The sequence below is a fragment of the Rutidosis leptorrhynchoides genome, chromosome 3 (assembly GCF_046630445.1).
Source record: "Rutidosis leptorrhynchoides isolate AG116_Rl617_1_P2 chromosome 3, CSIRO_AGI_Rlap_v1, whole genome shotgun sequence".
NCBI classification, from domain to species: Eukaryota; Viridiplantae; Streptophyta; class Magnoliopsida; order Asterales; family Asteraceae; genus Rutidosis; species Rutidosis leptorrhynchoides.
Genome location: NC_092335.1, coordinates 451,291,968 through 451,319,334, shown reverse-complemented (window position 1 = coordinate 451,319,334; position 27,367 = coordinate 451,291,968). Strand labels below are relative to the sequence as shown.

General features: G+C 34.4%; 1 long non-coding RNA gene across 6 annotated transcripts; it reads left to right on the top strand.

Annotated features, from left to right (window-relative positions):
- Nucleotides 1-6,278: 6,278 nt before the first annotated feature.
- LOC139902846 (uncharacterized) lies at nt 6,279-15,833 on the top strand. 6 transcript variants are annotated; one of them, XR_011777723.1, is made up of 9 exons: nt 6,279-6,449; nt 6,607-6,707; nt 9,484-9,547; nt 10,028-10,082; nt 10,160-10,460; nt 10,815-11,065; nt 14,006-14,723; nt 14,853-14,927; nt 15,310-15,833. It is a non-coding gene; the product is annotated as an uncharacterized lncRNA (long non-coding RNA). The 6 variants fall into 6 exon arrangements; XR_011777722.1 differs by having other exon boundaries at nt 10,160-11,065; nt 14,006-14,595; nt 14,687-14,723; XR_011777725.1 differs by having other exon boundaries at nt 10,160-11,065; nt 14,006-14,081.
- Nucleotides 15,834-27,367: the final 11,534 nt, after the last annotated feature.

Below are 27,367 nucleotides of genomic sequence, written 5' to 3'. Positions count from 1 at the left end.
TCAGTTGCAAGGATCTAGATGTTACTCTAAGATGATCTGAGGTCAGGTTATCGTCAGATGAGAGTAAAAGAGACATATATACCGAAGATAGCGTTAGAACATGCTACAGACATCATGAATTTACCGTAATGCCGTTTGGATTGACGAACGCACCGGCTGTGTTCATGGACCTCATGAACCATGTGTGTAAGCCATATCTAGACAAGTTTGTTATAGTGTTTATCGATGATATATTGGTATACTCTAAAAATGAGAGAGAACATGAGCAACATCTCGGTTTGTTACTAGAGATGCTCAAGAAGGAGCAGTTGTACGCGAAATTTTTGAAATGTGACTTTTGGCTGCAAGAAGTGCAATTTTTGGGTCATATCGTAGGAGTCAATGGTATTCAAGTTGATCCTGCGAAGATAGAGACAGTAAAGCAATGGGAGACACCTAAGTCGCCAACGCAGGTACTACAATTTTTAGGTCTTGCTGGTTACTATAGAAGATTCATTGTGGGGTTTTCTACTATTGCCCGACCATTAACAGCGTTGACTCACAAGGGTAAGAAGTATGAATGGACAGAGTTGCATGAAGCTGCATTCCAGTTGTTAAAAGAGAAGTTAACGACTGCGCCGATTTTGTCTTTGCCCGAAGGGACCGAGGATTTCGTATTCTACTGCGATGCTTCACGACAAGGTTTTGGTTGCGTGTTGATGCAACGTACGAAAGTGATTGCTTATGCATCCCGACAATTGAAGATACATGAGTTGAACTATACGACTCACGATCTAGAACTTGGTGCTGTAGTTTTTGCACTGAAGATGTGGAGACACTATTTGTATGGTACTAAGTTCACTGCATTCACTGATCACAAGAGTCTGCAGCATATTTTCGATCAGAAACAACTTAATATGAGACAGATACGTTGAATCGAATTGTTGAACGATTACGATTGCGACATTAGCTATCATCCCGGTAAGGCTAACGTAGTGGCAGATGCTTTGAGTAGGAAGGAGAGAGTTAAGCCTATTCAAGTTAGAGTAATGAATTTGACTATTCAAAGGAACCTTACTTCCCAGATACGTGACGCACAGCTAGAGGCGTTGAAAGAAGAGAACGTTGCTACCGAATCACTTCAAGGAATTGATAAGAAGTTTGTTATTCGAGACGATGGAACCCGGTATTTTATCAACAGAATATGGGTACCGAAGTTTATCGGATTAAGGGAAATAGTGCTAGAAGAGGCACACAAGACGAGGTATTCTATTCACCCTGGATCCGACAAGATGTACCAAGATCTTAAGGCACTGTATTGGTGGCCTAATATGAAAGCCGAAATCGCTACCTATGTTGGTAAGTGCTTGACTTGTCCTAAAGTTAAGGCAGAGCATCAAAAACCATCAGGTTTGTTGACACAACCAGAGATTCCCCTATAGAAGTGGGAGAATATTACAATGGATTTTATCACTAAGTTGCCTAAAACGGTAGGAGGTTATGATACAATTTGGGTTATCATTAAACGTCTCACAAAGTCAGCTCGTTTTCTACCGATTTGGGAAACGGATAAGATGGAGAAGTTGGCACAAAGCTATGTAAGGGAAGTAGCTTCTCGTCGTAGAGTGCCGATATCCATTATTTCTGACAGAGACAACAGATTTACATCTAGATTCTGGTAGGCATTGCAAGAGGCAATGGGAACTCGTTTAGATATGAGTACAGCATATCACCCGCAAACCGATGGACAAAGCGAGAGAACCATCCAAACACTAGAAGACATGTTAAGCGCATGTGTTATTGAATTCGAAAATGAATGGGATAGACATCCACCGTTAGTAGAGTTTTCTTATAACAATAGTTATCACACAAGTATAAAGGCAGCGCCTTTTGAAGCACTGTATGGCAGAAAGTGTAGATCACCTTTGTGTTGGACTGAGTTAGGAGATAGTCAGTTAACTGGTCCTGAGATTGTACATGAAATGACAGATAAAATCGTGCACATTCGAGAAAGAATGAGAATAGCACGAGATCGTCAAAAGAGCTATGCAGATCTTAAAAGGAAAGATTTGGAATTTCAGGTTGGAGACAAGGTTATGCTTAAGGTGTCACCCTGGAAGGGTGTAGTACGTTTTGGTATAAGAGGCAAGCTAAGTCCGAGAGAATTGGACCACTAGCGTACATACAAGAGCTACCGCAAAAACTCAGCGAAGTTCACGACACTTTTCATGTTTCTAACTTGAAGAAATGCTTATCAGACGAAAGTTTGATAATTCCTTTAAAAGGGATACAAGTTGATCCCAGGCTTCATTTTGTTGAAGAACCTATTGAGATCTTGGACCGCGAGGTCAAGCGATTAAAGCAAAGCAGAATCCCGATAGTTAAAGTTCGATGGAAAGCACACAGAGGACTAGAATTCACGTGGGAGCGTGAAGATCAGATGAGGCTTAAGTATCCGCAACTATTTCCCGAGGAGACGACTACGACGGATGACCACTAAAATTTTGGGACGAAATTTTTCATAACAGGTGGGTAATGTAACAACCCGACTTTTTCCGTTTACTATCGTTACTTGTCCGTTAAATATTTAACGGTGATTACTTAGAACTTTATGTGTTTGATTGATTTAAATGCATACTTGATCCTAGTGGATTACTTGAATTAATATGTTATATTGATTTATGAACTTATTTCAGATAGAGAAATAACTAGAAAACGTTACGATTAAGTTAATCGCCTAGAAAGCTTTTCGGTTTACGGAACTCAGAAAAACGATAAAATAATTATTTCTAATAATTATTGACTTTATGAAAAACTTATTTAATTTATTATTTATTTAGTAAATTAAATCCGGTGAATTCGTTTTAACGACTAGTTAACGTTCCGGATATCCGGTACGGTTAACGGCAATGAAACGAACCACGCGCATATGAGTAATTAACGAAAAACGAGCCCGAACACCCATAAAAGGGCCATTCGGTTGACCCCACCCCCCATGCACCTTAATGGACTTAATTTGGCTAGTGGATCATTAGTGGTTGGTGTTTAGGCCTAATTACTAACTATAAAAGGAGAATAAATCACAAGAACCCCTCATTTGTTTCCCCTACAAGTCGACACCCCCTCTCCCTCTCCCTCTCTTTGGCCGTCGGCCATCACCACCCCACAACCACCATCACAAGTTGATTTTTGAAGAAACTCCGTACACGAAAGACGTTCCTTGTGTCGTTCTTACGCGTTAGTGTGTTCGATTTAATTGTTTGAGGTATAACTAGAAACTCTAATATTATGAATTCAGTTTTTTGATCAATTGCATAGTGTATTAGAGTCTAGTGCTCAATTAATGATGTCTAGTGTTGTTAATTGTTGATTGATTGCATAATTAACGTTGTATGATCGAAAAAAGAATTTGTTTATTGATGATCTGATTTAATTGATATGAGATCTGACTTTTTAATATGGTTAATTAGAAAGACATCGAAAAGTTATTAATTTTAGCCTCCGATTTTGCGTGATTTCATTATCGTATGCTAAGATATGCTTAATCGAAGTTTTCGTTAGGGTTTGCATGATATCCGAATTTTTTGAGTTGAATGCTATGTGTTTTAGCTTATATAAAGTGTACTAATGTATTCCTTGTGAAAAGTTATGCAATTTGGACTAAATATTTGCGTCGAAAGGTTATGTAATGCTCCCGTTATGATAAAACGAATATTTGATTTGTAAAGTATGCTGATTCAGTTTTTAAGTTCACATAATAATTTCTAGAATGAACTAGGATTCGATTTAGACTTTTATCTTCTGGAATATGTAATTTTATATGTTAAAATGTTTCATTTGTATGCGAACTTGCGAGAACGTGATTTTCCATGAGATATATGTTCGTCTAGATGATATGTCCGATTGATGGTCAAAAACTGATGAGTCGGTAATGTTTTGCAAATCTGTATGAATTAGCTAAAGCAATGCTTCTGATAATTTTATCACATAAATTTTGAGATGTTTTGAGATGACACCAATTGGCCGTTCCTCAAAATCTATTTTCTATATTTTTTGAAAAATGTTTAAAAACTGACGCGCTAGCAGAAATTTTTGTAATGAACTCAGACTTGATCCCTTCCGACTTCTGACTTTTAATCATCGTATGAGGCTTTGGCCAGACTTTTTGGAATCGATTTTAAGTCTAGTTATGATCTGGAGTTTATAATAATTATATGATTTATGTGCTATGTGCTATGGATGTATCTCTTTACGACGTACAAATTTCTAGAGTATGTTACAAGGTGTGGAAAATGCAATTTGCTAAACTACGAGCTATAACATGTTATATGACCTAGGTTTGACTTATTGACCATGTTTGCATGACCTACTGAGATGTTTGACTTTAGTTGACCACTTTAACCGAGTTGACTTTTGGTTTGACTTTGGTTGACTTTTGTTGACTTACTTGGATTAGTTGACATTTACTTGTTCGTTGAGTCAGTCTGAGCACTAGGACTTTGCGTACACTATGGATTGACATAGTATGACCTATATGTGTATACTTAAGCTGACTTACGTGATTAGGTTGCGTTGTTCGGTCGAGATTGTTCGACTGCAGTACGTTTTGCTAAGATATTTCAGGTGCTTTTGCTAAGGTGAGTCTACAATCCCTTTTTCATCAACATTTTTGGGATGAGATAACATGCTGCTTTCGAAACTATTTCTTAAACTATTTTTACAACGATATTACATATTAGGCACGAGTAACTTACCAAGAATATACATATGAGTTCAGATCAAAAATCCCTTAGCTTGATTATATTAGTTACTTTGTAAGCTCGACTTATAGGGACAGTGCCGTTAGGTTTGACAAACCTCACCGCAACGTTAAACAGGTGCTTATATAGTTGTTACTCGAACACTTGATCGGTGTATCGCCAGTATAGGGTAAACTAAAGACGTGTGCTCGGCTCACGCAAAGGTTAAAGCTTTATAATCAAGTGCTCATGATAAGTGTATATTATTACGAAGCTTTTCAGAAATCTCGTGGCCTAACTTACGATGAATGTTACTTAAATATGATGTTTACGAACTTGAAACTGGACATGGTAATGTCTACAAACAGATGAAAGAAAAGAACTTTTTGATGTCACTCACAGTTGAAACTTGACATCTTACAAACAATTTATTACTTAGCATTTGCTATAAGCAAACTTTTGAGATTAAACCTTAGCGGTTTATTCTGATAAACGATTTTGAGAAATGATTTTCGAAAAACGATTTATGGAAACTGTTTTATGAAATATACGAGAACTATTTACTCAAACCTGTAGATTCACTCAACTTTATGTTGATCCGTTTTACATGTTTTATCTCAGGTATTAGTTGCTTCCGCTGTAGAACATTGCTGTTACGTAGAAGTCAAGCCAAGCATTGGGACCAGAGTTAATACACCGTTAGTAGATTCTGACGGGGTATTACACCTGGGTTCTCTCCTACCCTTGGTTCTCTCTGGATCCTCACCCTATATATGTGTGTGTGTGTGTGTGTGTATATATATATATATATATATATATATATATATATATATATATATATATATACATACATATTATAGTATATTAAATTGCTAATCGACTTGTTCATCTCGATTCGTTTTATTTCATGATGTTTTGGATGAACTTGCTTCACAACAAATGCTAATCGAAGCACTACGAATCTGTTCCAACTTTCAATTTGAAGTAATTCGCGATTTTAGATTTTTTTTCATTAGATATTACCTCAATTTTAAAATTTTTAAACATGCAATCCTTTTCTTGAGCAAAAATTAAATTGGAATCTTTTTCGGGCTTACACGATTTGGGGGTTAGCTTGATTGTCAAATTTGGTAACTTATGTTAAATTTTTTGGGCCATTTGCCTATATATATATGTAATACATATAAATCGGTAAGCTTTTGTCCACATGTCCTTCAGCCCTTAATTTTCGGTCCATGTAGGAGAGAGATTTGTCTCACAAAAAACCTACACATATACACTATTTGTTACTATTTTTTTTACCTAACACCAAACCTATACATACAATACATACACCACCTCACCATCCCACATGACATTAAAAAATCTGATCACTTTGAAATTCTCTATCCTTTGTGTCATTTTATTTAATTATTTAAATTGTCTAAATGCATGGAGAAGGTATAAGACTTACTTTTTATGACACACCATGTGATCAAAGAGCATGTATGTGAGTGGGTTTTTAAAATTTGAAATTTAAAATGAACTGATTCATAATTTCTCTCTACGTAAATATATGTAATGGTCAGATCTACAAAAATTAAAAAACATAGCTCAATTATTCGCTCTCTCTTTTCCATCTTCACAAAAAATCAAATGGATAATTAGGTGAATCGTTATAGGATCAAATCGTCAAATCGCCATGGATCATGGATCATCAAATTGTGAAATCACCACTGTGAAGTATGTAAGGTAATTTCACACAAATTATTAGCGATGTTTTTATATTGTTTCATACTGTAACATCTTATATAGTGATGATAAATGGACAGATAAACAGTTCGATCCACCCAAATTAATTCCTCAGATTAATTCCGCCTTTTGTTTTTTTCGTTAAATCACACCGCAGATTAATTCCTCCGTTGATTAGGGATGTAAACCCACTAATTGATGACGACCGTATCTTCAGTTTCACGGCGGAGAAGGTGTTGCTGCTGTGGAGATTTACAGGTTTAACTTTCACCTCTTGATTCACTGTTTTTGCTTATTGTGTCTGATGTTGATGCGACGTGGTTTCAATTTATTTGTTCAGCTGTGTTTTTTTCCAGATATTTAGAAGTTTCTGCGTTCTGTGATATTCTTGCTCTTTGTTGGTAATTTTGTGCTTTTAGTTTTACATGAAATAAATGATTTCCAACCAACAGAAACACGATCTGTTGCGATTAGTTTCATTCGATTATCAGTGGGTTTAATTTTTTAATTATCAATGGTTTCATTGTTGGTTACTTATTAGTTATTATCTCTTATCGATTATCAACGATTTAATTAGTCGATTATCAAGGATTTAATTAGTCGATTATGTTGGGTTTTTTAAATTTATGGAAGTGATATGCGTAAAACACACCTAATCTTATTGTAATATACTTACGAATTCGTCCACAGGGAGCAAAGTTTAGGATTTGAAACTAATAATTATTCTAAAGATTTTAGTTGTAAAAAGGGGGTTTTGATTTAAAACTAATTAACGCAAAGTAAAAAAAAAAGAATTCAAATGAGACAAGGGTATCCACCTAGAATCAATTCCCTAGGATCCGGATTGCTTCAATTAAAACAAATAAATCATGTGACTCAATTCAGTTTTATTTTCATAAAACCTAGGCTACTTCGGTGTCCCTATGTAACCTCACGATTGAAAGAATTAAACGCAAACCAATCACTAATTATGTTCCTACTTCGGTGTCCCTACGTATTCACACAATTGTCTAGATCACACAAGGTGTTGAAGCATAAGTTATTAATCGTCAATTAACTGTCGTTAACTAATAAATAACCTATGTGACGTGTTCAATTCGAATAATTCAACCAACAATGGATCTTTCAACCAAGCACACAATCAATTAAATAATAATCATTCAAGATGTCAGTTAGTGAAGAATAAATTAGTGTCCCTTTTTAGCTTCACCATTACCTACTCGATTAATGGGTCAATTGTTATTGTTTACTTGTAGTTTGGTGTCCCTTGTACATTCAAGGAATACTAAATCATGTGTCCATAACCTAGCAATTCTATCAATCACTTAACTGTCGTTAATTAATCGATGAAACATACAATTGCGGGATTAATCAATGGGAGTAATAAAAACCAACAATCAAGAACAATTACAACAACAACAACAACAAAACCCAATACCACATAAGTGGTGTGTATGGGGGAGGTGAGATGTAGACAATCCTTCCCCTATCCGAGAATAAAGACAAGTCATTTCTCCACTCAGAGTGAAAACACTCAAAAGTAGAGAAAGTCATCCCTCTTTCTATTCGACGTATAGAGAGATTGTTTCCGAGTGGACCTCCGGCCAATAAGTAGGAAAAAAATTTTAAAAAAATAAAATAAAATTGAGACGCCATGAAAATGGTAAAATCAAATTTCCATGGGTTTTAAATCCTGCTTGAAATTTAATTTAGGCTCTAAGAGTCAGTCAAGTCGCCAATAAATTACAATTACAATTATGTAGAAATCATAAAAATAAGCAATCCATCACCTAGGTTCAATCATCTAGTTGGATACAAAGAAATTAATTCATACTTATGAATAAAAACACAACCAAACAAATATAGCATAAAAACGTCATCATTTGAATTAACAAATAATTTATCTATAAATAAGTTGTTGACTAATATTCAAAAGTGTGAATTAAAAATAGCAAACCAATGCTTCTGTTGATGTTCGTTGACCAAAGCTCCAAAAGGAGTTTTCTTCTTTTCTTTGTAGTCCTACGTACACCACCACCTTCCTCTTGTTTTCTTTTGATCGAATAAAACAAAACCTCAAAACCCACGTTCCCCTTGTTCCAGCCGTATCTCAGCCGCAAGAAAGAAAAAATAAAAATAAACCTACTCTAAAAAATTGTCTCATCTTTTTCGTAATACATGGAGTATATATAATATTGTTGTGATCCCCTAAAAGTCCACCGCCTCTTTTTTTCCTTGTTCTTTTTTCGTGAGTCACCAGCCCAAAGAATAATGGACATGTAATTTGTCTTGTAACTGTTCGTTGAACAAAGAAACCCAAGATAAAATTGGGACCAACATTTCTTTTTCTGACCCACAAAAGCAAACTAATAATAAAAATAATTCTACACTTTTGTCTAATGCTTCTATCGTAAGTGGGTCATAGAATAAACTTGCAACAAGCCCAAAACAATCCAGCCCAACTTTACTGAAAAATCACTTCTCGAGACCATGAAGTTTGCATAAAATAGCAGCTCGACTTTAACTTTTGTTGAACGGTTAGACTCTTCACCTAAATGCACTTTTGAGCTGAAATTTCCGTTAAAACCAAACGTAACGCTCCAGAAAATATGTCTTGAACTCAAATCATCATTTTATCTTAAATGAGAACAAAAGTCTTCAAAGCTTCTCAAAAATAACACATTTAGAAACGATCTCGCGAATAATAATATGTATAAATGAGCCGATATCAGGAAGTATGAATTAACTTTTTTATTTAATGCTCTAAGATGTTTCACCTTCAAGCGAATCATGGTACTTTAGCTCATGTTATTTGCTTCCCACCAACGTATTTGGTAATTGTACTTTAGCTCATGTGTATAATTTGTTCCGATATCACATCTTGACTTCCTTTTGCTTCTATTTATTCGATTATACTTGTGTTCCAATATGTATGTTTAATGTTTAATTGATTGTTGTTGTGTTCGAATCTGTGTGTTTTTAATTGTTGGTACCCTAATAATTGCAACTTGAAAACAGAAATCTTATTTATCAGGCTGAAAAGTTCCCGGGCTCGCCATACCCGCGAGTTTAAGATGATGCTTACTCTCCAACAACAGGCATTCATCCATGATACTTTCACAGCTCTTTTCTCCTTATCTTTATAAATCAATTGGCACCTAAAAATTAGATATTTTACCTCGCATGCCTCTCTTTGATTGTTGTTGTCTTTAAATGGAAATAAATCATATGAGCTAGAATAATTCATTGACACTGTTGCAAATGCTTTGGAAGTAATTGGCTATCAATTTGAGATAATTTTGTTATTCAAGGGATTAGGGGATTGGGGCTGCTTTATTTTTAGTGAATGAATTTTAAGTGGATCTATTTACTGCTGATTATTTACAACCAACAACTGCTGCTAAGCTTGCCATCTGATGTTACACATTTACAGCGACGATAATTCAATACGTATGTACAGATATATAGCTTTGTCGTCTACTTTTGTTCCATATTTATCATTTATTATACATAAATAGTTTACTGTAAATAACCCCATTTTTCTAAGCTAATCCAACTTTATTTATGGCTACATACAGTAAACGCTTTGATTCCAAGAGTGCTTCGGTTGTACTAAGTGAGATAATCGAACAGGTATATCACCGCTTTTTGAACTTTATTGTGCTACTTATTATGGTATTAGATACTCAAATGGTTCTTTTCTTTTTCAGGTTAACTGGACTTGGGTTATTTGGCCGTCGATCTGATATTAGGTTTCAACCGAATCCGAGTTCACCTTTGCAATAATTAGATATTCTTTTTTGTTTCAATTTCCCAATCGTTCGATTTATCACCTTCGTTATTCTTGAAAAATTCATTTGGTGATAACAATGGTCATCTATAATTTTTGTCTTAAACGATTTTCATGTAAAAAAGATTCAGTCATGTAACTGTTTGTGATCATTTTAACGAGGGTTATACAAGATGGAATACTAAAAGAAGGCTTATATTCTGTCCAAGATGAAAGTGCAGGTTCTGTGTTTTATTCATTATTTTATCCAGCCTTTTATTTAAATCAATAATCAATAATTCTTGACCATGTGCTCAAAAACATAAAAAATCAGAAATTGAAGAAGAAAATTTAAGACAACTCGACTATAAACCACCATTGAGTTTGAAAATTTTAGGTTACAATTAAATCTTTATGTAGTGATATTGGACAGAGTAATTCCAAGTTATTTTGTTTTAGTAATTTGAACTCATAAGGTTTGAATCTTTTTGCTGTTTACAGTTGAGAATGATTCCAGGTTAAGAAAGTTTGAATCTTTTTCTTTGGTTTGAAAATTTTAGGCTACAATTTAATCATTATGTTGTGTTATTGTGCAGAGTGATTACAGGTGAATTGGGTTTGAATCTTTTTCGCCAAAAAGGGAACTTTTTAATATAAGATGGAAGGAGGTGGTGTTGTATCATCAGAGAAACAAAATGTAGAATCAAATGCAACATCGTCTTATACTTATTGGGTTCGAGAAACTAAACACAATGCTGCACCACTTCCTGTTCCACATAAGCTAATTGTTGAAGATATTTCAAGTGGGTCGAAATCGTTGAATCAACTTGGCTCTGGTTGGAATAAGGTGATTGCTTTTTTACTTCACAAATCTTTTCTAAATCGTTTACAGACGAGGTTTAGGGAGCTCATTACTTTTGGAGAAGGGACACCTGCAGAGAGAACTAGGATAGAAGAAAGATATAAAGAAGCTAAAAGAGAAGCAAAGAAGGCCGTAGCTATTGCTAAAGACAAAGCATATGAAGATTTATATAGGAAACTAAACTCTAAAGAGGGAGCTAATGACATATATATAGGATAGCTAAAGCTAGGGAGCGAAGAAGCAGGGACTTGGTTAACGTCAAATTTATCAAGAATGAAGCGGGTCAAACTATAGTGAAAGAAGACCTTATTAGGAATAGATGGGAGGAGTATTTTGCATCCCTCTTCTGTAGGGAAAGACCCGAGCAGAACGGGGAACTCCATGAGGTTCGTGAGTATCAAAACAACTGTTTCTGTACGAGGATTAACCAGGAGGAAGTTAGATCGTCTCTACGAAAGATGGGGAGAAACAAAGCAGTAGGACCAGACCAAATTCCGATTGAGGCATGGAGGTGCCTAGGAGATGAAGGGGTTAGATGGCTGACAAACCTTTTCAACATGACGTTTAGAAGCGCAAAGATGCCTATGGAATGGAGACTTAGTGAGGTTATTCCCATTTACAAGAATAAGGGAGATGCGCAAATATGTAGTAATTATAGAGGCATAAAGTTACTTAGTCATACAATGAAGCTTTGGGAGAGAGTGATTGAGACGAGGCTCCGACGTGAGACAAAGGTTTCAGAGAACCAGTTCGGTTTCATGCCAGGACGTTCGTCGATAGAAGCGATCCACATCGTTAGAAGCCTTATGGAGAAGTATAGGGAAAAACAAAAGAACCTACACATGGCATTCGTAGACTTGGAAAAGGCTTATGACTGTGTCCCGCGTGAGCTGATTTGGAAGACCCTTAATGTTAGGGGTGTCCCAAGTAGATATATAAGGACTATTAGAGATATGTATGAGGGGGCGAAGACTCGTGTACGTACGACGGTAGGAAACACTGAGTTTTTCCCAGTAGAGGTAGGTTTACATCAGGGATCGGCCCTTAGCCCATATCTTTTCGCTTTGATTCTAGACGAACTGACTCAAAGGATACAAGATAACATCCCATGGTGCCTAATATTCGCGGACGATATTGTATTAGTTTCGGATTCCCAGGATGAGCTTAACAGAAGGATAGCGCAATGGAGGAGCGCCCTAGAATCAAATGGCCTACGGATTAGCAGACTTAAGTCGGAGTACCTTAGATGTGATTTCAGGACGAGCGAAGAGGAACAAGAGGATATTGTGGACGTCCGAATTGGGGACCAAATTTTACCTCCACAAGAGTCCTTTAGATATTTAGGCTCGATGCTTCACAAATCGGGAAGGATAGATGAGGACGTGACACATCGTATACGAGTAGGATGGTTGAAGTGGAGGGCAGCGAAAGGGGTGTTGTGCGACAAGAAGGTACCCCTTAAATTGAAAGGGAAATTCTTCAAGGTGGCAATCAGACCGGCCATGTTGTACGGATCGGAGTGTTGGCCAATGACGAAAGCCCAGGAGAGAAGGATGGAGGTGGCAGAAATGAGGATGCTTAGGTGGACGTGTGGTAAGACAATGCTAGATTTGATACCAAATGGAGTTTTTAGGGAGAACTTGAAAGTTGGGAACATAACCAACAAGCTAAGGGAAGGACGACTAAGATGGTTTGGACTTGTTTTGAGGCGCCCACTTTTAGCCCCGGTTAGGAGAGTCGAGACCCTTGTTGTTGGGGGCGTAAGGAGAAGGCGTAGACCCAGACGTAAGTTGGAGGATAGATTGAAGCTTGACATGAAGGAGCTCTTATTGACTGAGGACATGACTTCTGATAGGAATTTGTGGAGGAGTAGAATTAGAATAGATGACTAGGCTCTACATTTTGTTTATTTTTTTTATATATTTATATTATATTTCCTGCCTACTTGCTTGTGTGCCTTATCGTATTGGCTGTACCTGTTTTACGGTTATATTATATATCTATACTTATTGTAGCATTTTCAGAGGATTTATTGCACTATATGGTTACATGTTTGTATTACATTATATAGCAATTAATTTATACATACTTACATATCACATGCTTTTATGCTATCATTGTATGCTTATTTGTCTATGTTTACATTGTATACCATCTATTTTATACTGCATAGTATACCTACATGCTTCTTACCAACATGTTTTCGTATACTTATTGTACTTACATGACTGGTTATATTTGTATATTTGACACGCACATATTTTAATTATATGTTATATTACATTATTTTGTTACATGCTTTATTTACCTATACATATCGTATTGATATATACTTTATTCATGGTAAAGTTTCTTTTTTATCTACTTTACTTGTATACTTTTACTGCACATATCGGAATTCATGGTTCTTTATGGTCGGAGGTCCCTAGGAAGCAGCCTCTCTGCTCTACAGAATAGGGAGGGACGACTTCCTCTACCTGGGGACCGATAGGTATCCGTGGGTGGAGGAATGACTTCCCTTTTACTTTAGGGTAGAGGAAAGGACTGTCTACATCTAACCTCCCCATACTCCACTCTAGTGGAATTGGGTATTGTTGTTGTTGTTGTTGTATTATATACTAGGGTTGTTTTTTGTTCAACCTAAATTGATTGCATATTATGAAGTCAATTATTCAAAATATGAGACGATTGCCACTTTCTTGAAATAAGGTTTGTGTTTATGGTTATTATGTGTATCTCAATATAATTTGTAATGATTCAAGTTAGAAATTCGGTCGGTGTTATCTTGGTTAAAATCGATAAGTAATAACATATAGTAAGAATTTTAGTAATTGATCTAACATTTTTATGTGAATCTCATTTGAAGAAACTTTATGTTTATATTATTATGTTTTAATTATTCATCAAGTCGTTAATATTTTGCAGAAAAATTCCTATGTAATGGTGCTATGTTGAATTAGGGATATGCAAGTCTACTTAGGCTACAAAAGTTCACTACAAGGTTTGTTTGCTTTGTTCTTTCATTTATGACTTTCATTTAATCCCAAATTTAGAATTTAGAATTTAGATTTTGATTATTTATGAACTCTGTATATTTCATATTTATGGACTTTATATATTTCGGTGTGGCAATACACCAATGACAATCAATCTTTGAATGTATATGTGTCGCTGTAAGTAAACTACTGGGGAATTTGACCATACAATTATCTTTATAATTTGTACATGGGTGGCAAAATGGGTGAGCTGAGTTGAAGTAGGTTGTAGACATTTAATCTATATATTTTGAATGTGATTGATGTATATTGTTTTGTTAATGCTTCTTCGTTATTGTTTGTGTATGTTATATATCTCAGACTCATGTACATGAATATGTATACGGGTTTTATTATCAATGTGTGCATTTGAGAAGGTTAGGTCTTTATCAGATGTATATTTCTCCATGTTCATCGATTTCGTACGTCTTGAAAGAGATTTTACAGTAATCGTTTGCCGATGATGTTTTATTTTTTATGGTAAGAGCTTTTACATGTATACTATACTGATGTTTTATTGTTGCTTGCTTTTCGATTGTTTGATTTTTTTTTGTGTTTACTTTTTTTGCAGTTCTGATTCGGTAGCCCTTTCGGTTACTTTGCAAAATGTGTGTTCATCCTTCATTTTTATGCCCTGACGTATTTTACAATTCTGTTATTAATTATTATGTGTGATTATGTACTCGGGTTGTTTTTTGTTCAACCTAAATTGTTTTGCGTATTGTTTGCTGTTTCAGTTACTTTCTTTACCAGTTGCAAACACACGGTTGACTCATGTTTTGCATCAAACAACTGTGTCTGTATCGTTTATGGTATAATAAAGCTTAAAGTACATGACATCTTTATGAGACTGTTAATATATCTGTTCTCCCTCGAAACACCATCATTGACTTGACAGTTAAGGGAAAGTTTGGAAATTTGTCCAAACTCTGTACAATTACAAATATTTCGGGGCGGGTGGCAAAATGTGAAAGTAGAATCGAAGTTCATTATTGTTCGTTATTCATTTTGTTAACTCGAATTCACCAATATTATGCCTTCGATTCTTTTTTGTCCGAAAAAGACCAGGACTTCTTTAACTATTCTTTAACTATGTTAAGTGCAAAACATGAAGAAAAAAAAAACGAATAAAATAATACTTATCTCTATTTATTTTTTATTTGCACTTATATGCTTTGTATCTCTTATACGCAGGTTATGGAATTGGATTGATCCAAATTATCCACCTTCAATTAAATTAAAAAGTTGGATGCCTACAACCTTTTTGAAGGTTTATTCCAAACAGATCTAAATAGAAGATTTACTCCAGACTTCACAACCTCCAACGCTGTTGTCTCCCGTATCAACAGAAACAACTGTCGTCGTCTCCTCCACCAGCAACCACCGCTGTCGATCACAGATCAGCATATCCACCGTCGGCTCTCTCGCACAACTCAAGGACTGCCAGATTATGGTTGCTAAAGGATTATACACTACGGGTATAAACTTAAGGACTTTCAAGGTGCATTTTTATTTTTGGGTATCTGCTTGGGGTTTGTATTATTTATAATAGTATATATATATATTGTGTGTTTTTTTTATTATCCTAATATATAGATTTGATAAATAAAATGGTTCTTTAAAGATGGTATTTTGATTTGTAGGTCTATTGAATTGCAGGTACTATTTAAATTCAATGTATTTTTAATTTATGATTTATGATTTTTGAGATAAATGGAATGAGAAAAGTGAGATTAATTTATGGTTTATAATAGTTAATTTATGGTTTTTTGAGATATAGAGAGAAAGAGTAACTTGGGACAACAATTCGGTTATCTTAATTCGTGATGCTTAAATTGTTTGATGTTTTTAACATGGATTGTGAAGTTGTTGTTTTGTACCTCAGTTCATAGTTACCCTTTGTATTAGCGTTAGGTATAGGATCAATTAAATGGAATAATTAAATTAGCTGATAAAGAAATCATATGAAGTTGTTGTTTTGTACCTCTGTTCATAGTTGCCCTCAGTTTGTAGTTACCCTTTGTATGGTCCAGACATCATGTGTACTTATCTAACGGAATAATTAAATTAGTGTTAGGTATAGGATCAACGTCTTGCATTTATCAAATCATGAGGACTATTGGTGTAATTTTAAAAAGAAAAGGACTATCGGTATATGTTTAATATATGTGAATTATTATTATTATTATTTGAAACAGAAAAAGAAAGGTATTTGATATTTTATGAAATCAAAAGAAAAGAAAATATAGAAGCCGACACCACGAGCTCTTAAACTTAAAAGAACTTTAAAAATTCGTCAAAACCACGGGCTAACAAACTATCCAGCACAATAAAAAATGTTGTATACAAAGAAGTCTCGCAACACTTATAGACTTTGTTGAAGAAATGTTTTATATAATTTTCATTTGTATAATATCTATCAACTATTATGTATGCTAAATGTTATTTTTTGTAAATATTTGAAGTATGTTTCCTTATTATGATATCCATCAAGTATAATCTATTTTTTAAATATGTTTCATTCTTATCACATAGTATAAGAAACATAATCTATTTTTAAATGTTATGTTGTTAATATTATACATACGCAATTTTTGCAATCATATAAAAACCATCGTGCAACGGTGATGTCGGTGAATCTGAAGACGGAGTTTTTGATATTGAAATTCCACAAGATCTTTTGATAACAGATCTTGATGATCCAATTGGTTCGATCATCTCAACTATTTATCCAGATTATTTTTTTAATCTTGGCAATCCAGAATATTATCAGCAACGTGCAAAAATAATACTCCAACTCATGAAGTAGTTAATATCATTAATGATAGAACGATGATGTGTTTGGAAGGAGAAGAAAGGTCATATTTGAGCTCTGACAGTATATGTGCGTCACAGAGAGACGCTGACTTTAATAATGAACTATACACTACCGATTTCCTAAATAGCATTGAAGTTGGTGGTTTACCAAAGCACAATCTGAGGCTCAAAATTGGTGTACCAGTTATGTTACTTCGAAATATAGATCAAGGTTTGTGTAACGGTACACGTTTACAAATTGTGCACTTAGGAGAAAAAAGTCATCAAAGCAAAAATTTTAACCAGCTCAAACGTGGGGAAAATTACAGCATTATCACGTATGCTTATCGTACCGACGGACAAGAGAATACCTTTCAGATTCCAAAGAAGACAATATCCATTTTCGGTGTGCTTTGCAATGACGATAAATAAAAGTCAAGGACAATCACTATCGCGTGTCGGTTTATTTCTTCCAAAACCGATGTTTAGTCATGGACAACTATACATTGCACAATCTCGGGTTACTAATCGGCAAGGAATCAAGATATTAATCTTAGACAAGGATAACAAACTATCCAACACAACAAAAAATGTGGTATACAAATAAGTCTTGCAACACTTATAGACTTAATTGAAGAAATGTTTTAAAAAATTTCATTTGTATGATATCTTTGAACTATTATGTATGTATAATATTTTTTTAGAAATATTTGAATTATGTTACATTATTATGATTTTCACCAAGTATAATCTGTTTTTTAAATATGTTTCATTCATATCAGATATGTGACAAAAATTGTATAAGTTTTCATGTGATGTTACTAATATTATAAGTACGGTATCTTAGAAATAATATGAATTCCAACGTGCAACGCACGGGCTCCAAAACCTAGTATATATATATATATATATATATATATATATATATATATATATATATATATATATATATACACACGTTATAGAGTATACGAGAATAATATACATGAACAATTATATGTATATAACACATATATATACAAGAGTATATATATTTACCACGTGAAGTAAACGGAGTATATATATATATATAAAGAAAATATATAAGAATATGTTATAAAGCATACAAAGATATATACAAGTATTATCTATAAAGAATAGATAAACACATACAACATGTATTATACGAGCGTATAATATACAACGTGGAACTATAATCACAAAAGGATAGCATACAACTCTTATGAATTTCATCGCTACTTATGACCACGTAGATGGTGTCTATTGATTGACCATTTGAGATAAGGCTTGCTGGATTTTTCGAATAGTTATGACATAGTCTAACCAAAAGGATCCTGGCCCCCTATCGTCTGGATGTCTATTTGGTTTACTTGATTGCATCGAAATCGTTACGACAAGTTGTATAACGAGATCTCCCCGAGATACGAGATCTCCAACCTTGATAACATCTAATCGTGAATATAGCAAACACACGAATACTATTGAGTAACTCTTAAACAAAGAACAATAATAACAACTAAGATGTTGATGACATGATCCGAGACTGGCCAAACCATATTGATCTAGGTTGACTACTTTGGACTACTGCTTAATACTTTGGTTGTTGTGCACTTAAAGGGGGTTCATAGTCCCAACTTACTGTTTTTACTACTTCTAAATATTGGGATGAAAATACTTGCTTCTTTATAACTGTTTTACAACGTAGACACGAGTACCTTAAACCCGTGTTGCATGAGTTATAGTCCGAAAAGCCATTAGCTCGAATATGTAAAATTACTTATGTAAGTGATGTGTGCAGCAGTGTATACGAAAAACTATTAAATACGATACAATTTTACACAAGTTTTATTTATTTATTTACAGATGGGATATACCTAAACCTTGCTACAACACTATAGGCAGTGTACCTAATCGTAGAGTAGTATAGTTTTTAGTAAGTCCGCTTCGTTCAACAGGAAGACGGCTTATTTTACACTACATTTTTATATAACTATATTTGTACAAAATATAAATATATATATTACAATTATTATTATTATAAAAGGGGGGGTTTTATCGTTTAATGACTGGTTTGTCGATTTTATATTTTAAGTGAAGCGTAAAGTAAATGAAGATATTTAACTGACGATAAAATAAATAACAATAATTAAAATAACAATAAATAAAAGTACGAGGAAATATGAAATAAAATATATTATGCTTATTTAAACTTCCGTACTCATGATGTTTGACGTTTTGATTTTGATTTATTACCCTGTGTTAATTGTTCTTTGTCCTGGATTATTTGATATGTCCATCTGGTTTTGTCCATAATAGTCCATCGATAATAATTATAAAGTACGAGGGTCTTCGCCAAATTAACCTTATACCCGAAGTCAAATATATATATATATATATATATATATATATTATTACAGAGGGAGAGATATATATTATGTTGGTGTGTGTAATCTGGCCGAATTCGTTGCAATTTATAGACCTGGCCACATTTCTGAAGCCATGCGATCGCATGATAATAAGGAAGCCAGGCCATACGATCGCATGGCCGCCTTGGACAGCTCACATCTCTTTGTTTTCTAGTTTGCCGACGTTTTATTTAAATATATATATAATATATATAATTTATATTAATTATATATATTATATTATATTATATTCTTGTGCATAGTTGACTTGTAATTTTAGCTCCGTTGAGTCGTACGTTGATACTCGGTTTATGTCTCGTTTCCGGATTTTCGAACGTCTTTTCGTATGCTTAGATATCTTGTACTTTGCGTTCCGCGACTTGTACTCTTATAGTTTTTAGACGTTTCTTATCAATAAATGGAACCACTTGGATTGTATCTTGTACATTTGAGCTTTTTGGTTATTTGCGTCTTCAAATCGTCGTTTTCTTCTTTTGTCTTCGCACTTATTTACTTAAACGATTACAACATAAAAATAGAACAATAGTAACTAAAATCTTTACATATTGGAAGGATATTGATACTAAATATATGTTCATTTGGAGCACTATCAGTAAGCGCGAATCATATGGAAAGATCTGTTGGGTTTTGACAAACCCCACTTACTTCGTAAATGCTACACTTGCACGGTGTACACTATTATAGGGTAAAAGGAGACTCGTAGGATATTATGAGCGGTGTTAAGCTTCATATTTCGAGTGCTCATGATGAATACAATATTTTGAAACTTTTGTGAAACTGAAACTGCGTGGTCTATGCCTATATTACCTACTTAAACCTATGAATTCACTCAACCATTGTGTTGACTTTTACCATGTTATTCTCAGGTAATTGAGTATAGCTAGCGCTTCCGCGAAACAAGAGACTGTTTGGCATCAATGGAGTCTTTTGAAACTATCTTTTAGCATTCATATATTTACTTGTTTCGTACATTTACATTGGTTATTTTACTTAACGGGTTTTTTCGAGCCTTTGTAAGACCTTATTACTCTGATTTTCTTTTGAATAAATGGATGCTATATTCTGAAAACGTCGCATATAGAGTGCGTCGACTGGACTTTAACCTCTTGGTAACACGCCATGTCAGCTGCATTTTGACGAGGTGTTATATGATCAGGCCAATCGCCGCCGTTACCTTATTAGTTCGGAGAGAATAGGGTTTTTTATATACAGTTAATGTACAAAAATGTAAACAACTAAAGATATAAACATACTCGCTAAGAACATATGAACTATTGTGAAATTGTATGTTGGAAGCTTCGACGAGCCCAACACACCCACTATAGAGGATCTAGACTATACTAGACTCACTATACCAACACTTTGACATTGATTAGCCTTTAATTTTATGAATTCTTAGTGCACAATAGTACTTAGGCGACAGTGTCGACCATATATCATTTAGGCGGTATAACCGACCATGTATCACTTAGGCGTCAGAGCCGACCATATAATAAGAACAACACAAGTGCACTAAGAAGTTAAACACAAACTAAGGCTTAACCGGGAAACTTAACAAAGAACACTTTTATTAATACAAAATACAATTACAATATTACCTACTTACAAGCTTTTCTTCTCTACTCACACTCTTCTCACTTCTTACTTCTTCTCTACTTCTCAACTCACTCTTTTCACAACTTTCACAACTTACACACAAATGAAATCCTCACCCATATTTATACTACTCCATGAAAGTTTCTAGAAACTAGATATTTCCATGGATAAATAAATATCTAGATATTTCTATACAAATATCTATATTTTTCTTTTCTAGATTTTTCTTTTATTTTAATATCTAGATATTTTTCATATACATATTAATATCTAGATATTTTATCCATATACATTTACTAATTCCATATTATTCTAAATTTGCATTGTATTTTAACACTCCCCCTCAATGCAAATTTTCTTCCAACGATGTCTTGCAGATCATTCCAAGTGCTTCTCTGAATTTTGTAAACTTCGGTTTACTTAGGCTCTTGGTGAATATATCTGCAACCTGTTCATCAGTCTTTGTTGGCATCATCTTGATCTCCCCTTCAAGGACCTTCTCGCGTACATAGTGATATTGCACTTCTATATATTTTGTTCTTGCATGGAAGACTGGATTCTCTGCTAATCGAATAGCTGATAGATTATCACAGAAAAGTTTTACTTGATAATCTGTTGATTGATGAAGATCTTCCATTAGTTACTTCAACCAAGTAATTTCTTGTGTTGCTGATGATGCCGATCGATATTCTGCTTCAGTGCTTGATAAGGATACAGTTGGTTGTCTCTTACTGCACCATGATTTTACTCCCGATCCAAGATTAAACATGTATCCAGTTGTTGACCGTCGTGTATCATAGTCTCTAGCATAATCGGCGTCACAATATCCAGTCACATGACATTCTTTTGTTTTCTTGTACAAAATACCAAAGTTGATAGTGCCTTTAACATACCTTAAGATGCGTCGTACAACATCAAGGTGAGGCTTCTTCGGATTGCTCATGTATCGACTAACCACTCCAACTGCATAAGATATGTCTGGCCAGCTTAGTGTGAGATAAATAAGACTTCCGACCATCTTTAGATACATGGTAACATCTTGAAGACTTTTTCCTTCATCTGCTCGTAGTTTTGTATTCGGATCCATCGGAGTTGAGATAGGTTTGCAATTAAGCATTCTGTACTTTTGTAAAAGATCTCGCGCATATTTTTGTTATCCCAGAAATAATCCATCTCTTTTCTGCTTTATTTCGAGTCCAAGAAAATGTTTGAGTTCTCCAAGCTCCTTCATATGAAATCTGATAGATAGATTCTCTCTTGTCCTTTGAATCTCCTCATAGTGATCTCCAGTGATGATTAAGTCATCCACATATACTAGCACTATGGCTAGTTTTCCTTGATCTTGTTTTACAAATAAACTAGAATCTGAAGGAGCAACTGTAAAACCACTTTGTACCAAGAACTCATCAATTTTCCCGTACCAAGCTCTTGGAGCCTGCTTCAAGCCATATAGTGCCTTCTTTAATTTGCAGACATGTTCAGGATGGATCTTGTTCTCAAAGCCTCTTGGTTGCTCCATATAAATGTTTTTTGTCAAGTTCTCCATGTAAGAAAGCGTTCTTGACATCCATCTGCCATAACTTCCAAGATTTACTAGCAGCTAAAGCTAGTAGAACTCGAATTGTTATGATCTTTGCCACCGGACTAAATGTTTCTTCATAATCCAGCCCATATCGTTGAGAAAAACCTCGAGCAACAAGTCGAGCTTTATACCTTTCAATGGAGCCATCGGATCGAGTCTTCACCTTGTAAACCCACTTACAAGATATTGGTTTCACGTCTTTTGGCTTTGGAACTAAATTCCATGTCTAATTTTCTGTTAGTGCATTAATTTCTTCTTCCATTGCTTTCTGCCATTCTCGACTTTGTGCTGCTTCTTCATAAGTAGAAGGCTCAATAGGTATTGATTCATCCACATGAGCAGCATTGGCATACCTCAGATTAGGTTGCCTCGGCCTTGTTGATCTCCTTAATTCTTGTGCATGCTCCTCGACTTCCTTTTAGCTTGGACGAACCTCCTCGAATATAGATTGATGTACACCAGTTTTTCATGGACTCTTTTCCTTAGAGTACGACCCTTCTCCTTCTTTTATTGGATCCAATATCTGCTCTTTAGGCTCTTCTTTTTCTTCTGGACCTTCTTCTAATCCATGAGATTCTGGAAGCTCTATCTTTTAAGGTGATCACCATGAAGAAGCTTCATCAAATACCACATTTCTTGAAGTATGACACTTTCCAGTATTTGGATCACAACATCTCCATCCTTTTCTTGATTCATCATAACCGACAAAAATGCACCGAATTGCCTTCTTATCAAATTTGCTTCGTAGATGATCTGGTACGAAGACGTAACATACACATCCAAAAACCTTGAGATGGTTGACGGTGAAATGTCCCGTTCTTATTGATTAAAAACGTTCCATATTAATTGATTTCGTTGCGAGGTTTTAACCTCTATATGAGACGTTTTTCAAAGACTGCATTCATTTTTAAAATAAACCATAACCTTTATTTCACAAATAAAGGTTTAAAAAGCTTTACGTAGATTATCAAATAATGATAATCTAAAATATCCTGTTTACACACGACCATTACATAATGGTTTACAATACAAATATGTTACATCGAAATCAGTTTCTTGAATGCAGTTTTTACACAATATCATACAAATATGGACTCCAAATCTTGTCCTTATTTTAGTATGCAACAGCGGAAGCTCTTAGTATTCACCTGAGAATAAACATGCTTTAAACGTCAACAAAAATGTTGGTGAGTTATAGGTTTAACCTATATATATCAAATCATAACAATAATATACAATACAAGTTGATTAAGTTATGGTTGGAATAGATTTGTTACCAATTTTCACGTAGCTAAAATGAGAAAAATTATCCAATCTTGTTTTACCCATAACTTCTTCATTTTAAATCCGTTTTGAGTGAATCAAATTGCTATGGCTTCATATTGAACTCTATTTTATGAATCTAAACAGAAAAAGTATAGGTTTATTGTCGGAAAAATAAGTTACAAGTCGTTTTTGTAAAGGTAGTCATTTCAGTCGAAAGAACGACGTCTAGATGACCATTTTAGAAAACATACTTCCACTTTGAGTTTAACCATAATTTTTGGATATAGTTTCATGTTCATAATAAAAATCATTTTCCCAGAATAACAACTTTTAAATCAAAGTTTATCATAGTTTTTTAATTAACTAACCCAAAACAGCCCGCGGTGTTACTACGACGGCGTAAATCCGGTTTTACGGTGTTTTTCGTGTTTCCAGGTTTTAAATCATTAAGTTAGCATATCATATAGATATAGAACATGTGTTTAGTTGATTTTAAAAGTCAAGTTAGAAGGATTAACTTTTTAACTAAACTATGTTCTAGTGATTACAAGTTTAAATCTTCGAATAAGATAGCTTTATATGTATGAATAGAATGATGTTATGAACATAATTACTACCTCAAGTTCCTTGGATAAACCTACTGGAAATGAGAAAAATAGATCTAGCTTCAAAGGATCCTTGGATGGCTTGAAAGTTCTTGAAGCAGAATCATGACACGAAAACAATTTCAAGTAAGATTTCCACTCGAAATAAGATTGTTATAGTTATAGAAATTGAATTAAAGTTTGAATATGATTATTACCTTGTATTAGAAAGATAACCTACTTTAATTAACAAAGGTTTCTTGATCTTGTATGATTACTTGGAATGGATTTAGAAAACTTGGAAGTAAACTTGCAATCTTGAAAGTATTCTTGATTTTATGAAACTAGAACTTTTGGAATTTATGAAGAACACTTAGAACTTGAAGATAGAACTTGAGAGAGATCAATTAGATGAAGAAAATTGAAGAATTAAAGTGTTTGTAGGTGTTTTTGGTCGTTGGTGTATGGATTAGATATAAAGGATATGTAATTTTGTTTTCATGTAAATAAGTCATGAATGATTACTCATGTTTTTGTAATTTTATGAGATATTTCATGCTAGTTGCCAAATGATGGTTCCCACATGTGTTAGGTGACTCACATGGGCTGCTAAGAGCTGATTATTGGAGTGTATATACCAATAGTACATACATCTAAAAGCTATGTATTGTACGAGTACGAATAATGGTGCATACGAGTAGAATTGTTGATGAAACTGAACGAGGATGTAATTGTAAGCATTTTTGTTAAGTAGAAGTATTTTGATAAGTGTCTTGAAGTCTTTCGAAAGTGTATGAATACATATTAAAACACTACATGTATATACATTTTAACTGAGTCGTTAAGTCATCGTTAGTCGTTACATGTAAACGTTGTTTTGAAACCTTTAGGTTAACGATCTTGTTGAATGTTGTTAAACCATTGTTTATTATAACAAATGAGATGTTAAATTGTTATATTATCATGATATTATGATATATAATATATCTTAGTATGATATATATACAGTTAAATGTTGTTACAACGATAATCGTTACATATATGTCTCGTTTCGAAATCATTAAGTTAGTAGTCTTATTTTTACATATCTATTTCATTGTTAATACACTTAATAATATATTTAATTATCATTTAACATAATCAACCAAGTGTATCAATATCTTAATATGATTCATATGTACCTAGTAAGACGTTGTTATAACGATAATCGTTATATATATCGTTTTCGAGTTTCTTAAATTAATAGTCTCATTTTTATGTATATAACTCATTGTTAAAATACCTAATGAGATACATACTTATAATAAAATCATGTTAACTATATATATAACCATATATATGTCATCGTATAGTTTTTACAAGTTTTAGCGTTCGTGAATCACCGGTCAACTTGGGTGGTCAATTGTCTATATGAAACCTATTTCAATTAATCAAGTCTTAACAAGTTTGATTGCTTAACATGTTGGAAACACTTAATCATGTAAATAACAATTTCATTTAATATATATATAAACATGGAAAAGTTCGGGTCACTACAGACGGTTGGCTTGATCTTCCATAATCTTTCATATGGTGAAATATATCTCAACTTTGTTTGTGGGAGTCTGTTAATCACGTATGAAGCCGTCCTCATACATTCGGTCCAAAATCTTCCTGGTACATTCTTACCATGAAGCATACTTCGATAAGTTTCAGCAAGATGACGATTCTTACGTTCTGCCACTCCATTCTGTTGTGGAGTATTAGGGCAAGTTAATTGCCTTCTGATCTTGTGCTTCTCAAGATAGATATTGAACTCGGTTGATAAATATTCTCCTCCATTATCTGTGCGTAAGCACCAGATCTTAGTATTGAGCTCACTTTCTACTTTGTTCTTGAACTCTTTGAACTTCAGAAAAGTCTCCGACTTCTCCTTCATGAAGTAAACCCACACATATCTTGAGAAGTCATCAATGAATGTCACCATATACTTCATGCCTCCAAGTGATGTTTGTTTCACTGGGCCGAAGACATCTGAGTGTATGAGCTCTAGTGGTGTCTTGGACTGATGCGCTGACTCCTTGAATGGCAATTGGTGAGCTTTGCCAAATTGACATCCAGCACATATTGTATCTGTTCGGATATCAATTTGAGGAAGCCCATTTACTATGCGTTTCACCATCATCTCCTTTAACTTATTGTATCCCACATACCCAAGACGTTCATGCCACAGATCAGCCGTCTCATTCTTTCGAGTCTTATCCACATAAGCTGTTTCAGCAGATAATACATAGACCGATTCTATTCTTCTTCCATGCATAACTGGATTGCCAACCACCTTTACTCTCTTGAATACGGACACATCTTCTGGTCCAAAGAGCACATAGTTCCCTTCTGCTGTCAATTGTGGTACTGACAGTAAATTCTTCTTTAGGCCAGGGACAAGATACACCTTCTCGAGTTGGAGCTTTTGAGAGTCGCCTTTATTTGGAATTATTGTCTTTCCAATATGAGAAATAGACAACCTTGATTTGTTGGCTGTCAACACGACTCTCCTTCCTTCGTAATCCTCCATTTCTTGCAGCTTTGTCCCATCGTTGGTCATATGATTTGAGCACCCAGAATCGATGATCCAATTATCTTTGTAGTTTATTTTTGACTTTAAATTTGTTGTAAGAGCTTGATCATCTATGTCAGCTTCAACAGAGAGTCCAGCTTCTGCATCCCATGTTTCCTCATTAATGGTTGCTTCGAATGTGACCTCTTTCTTCTCATCTCTTGCGGCGGACACATTTCCTTCGAAAGTTCGCCTTCTAGGGAATCTACAATCTCGAGCAAAATGACCCTTCTTGCCACAATTGAAGCATTCACCATTCTTTCTCTTATCATTTTCCCCGTATTGTTGGCGATGATCTCTTCTTCCTTGTTGAGCTCCCCCTGAAGCATTGCCTTTTGATTTTGGGTGACCCTTCCACCCATATGTCTTACTTTCTTTCATCGCCTCTTGTCTTCGAGATGTTGCT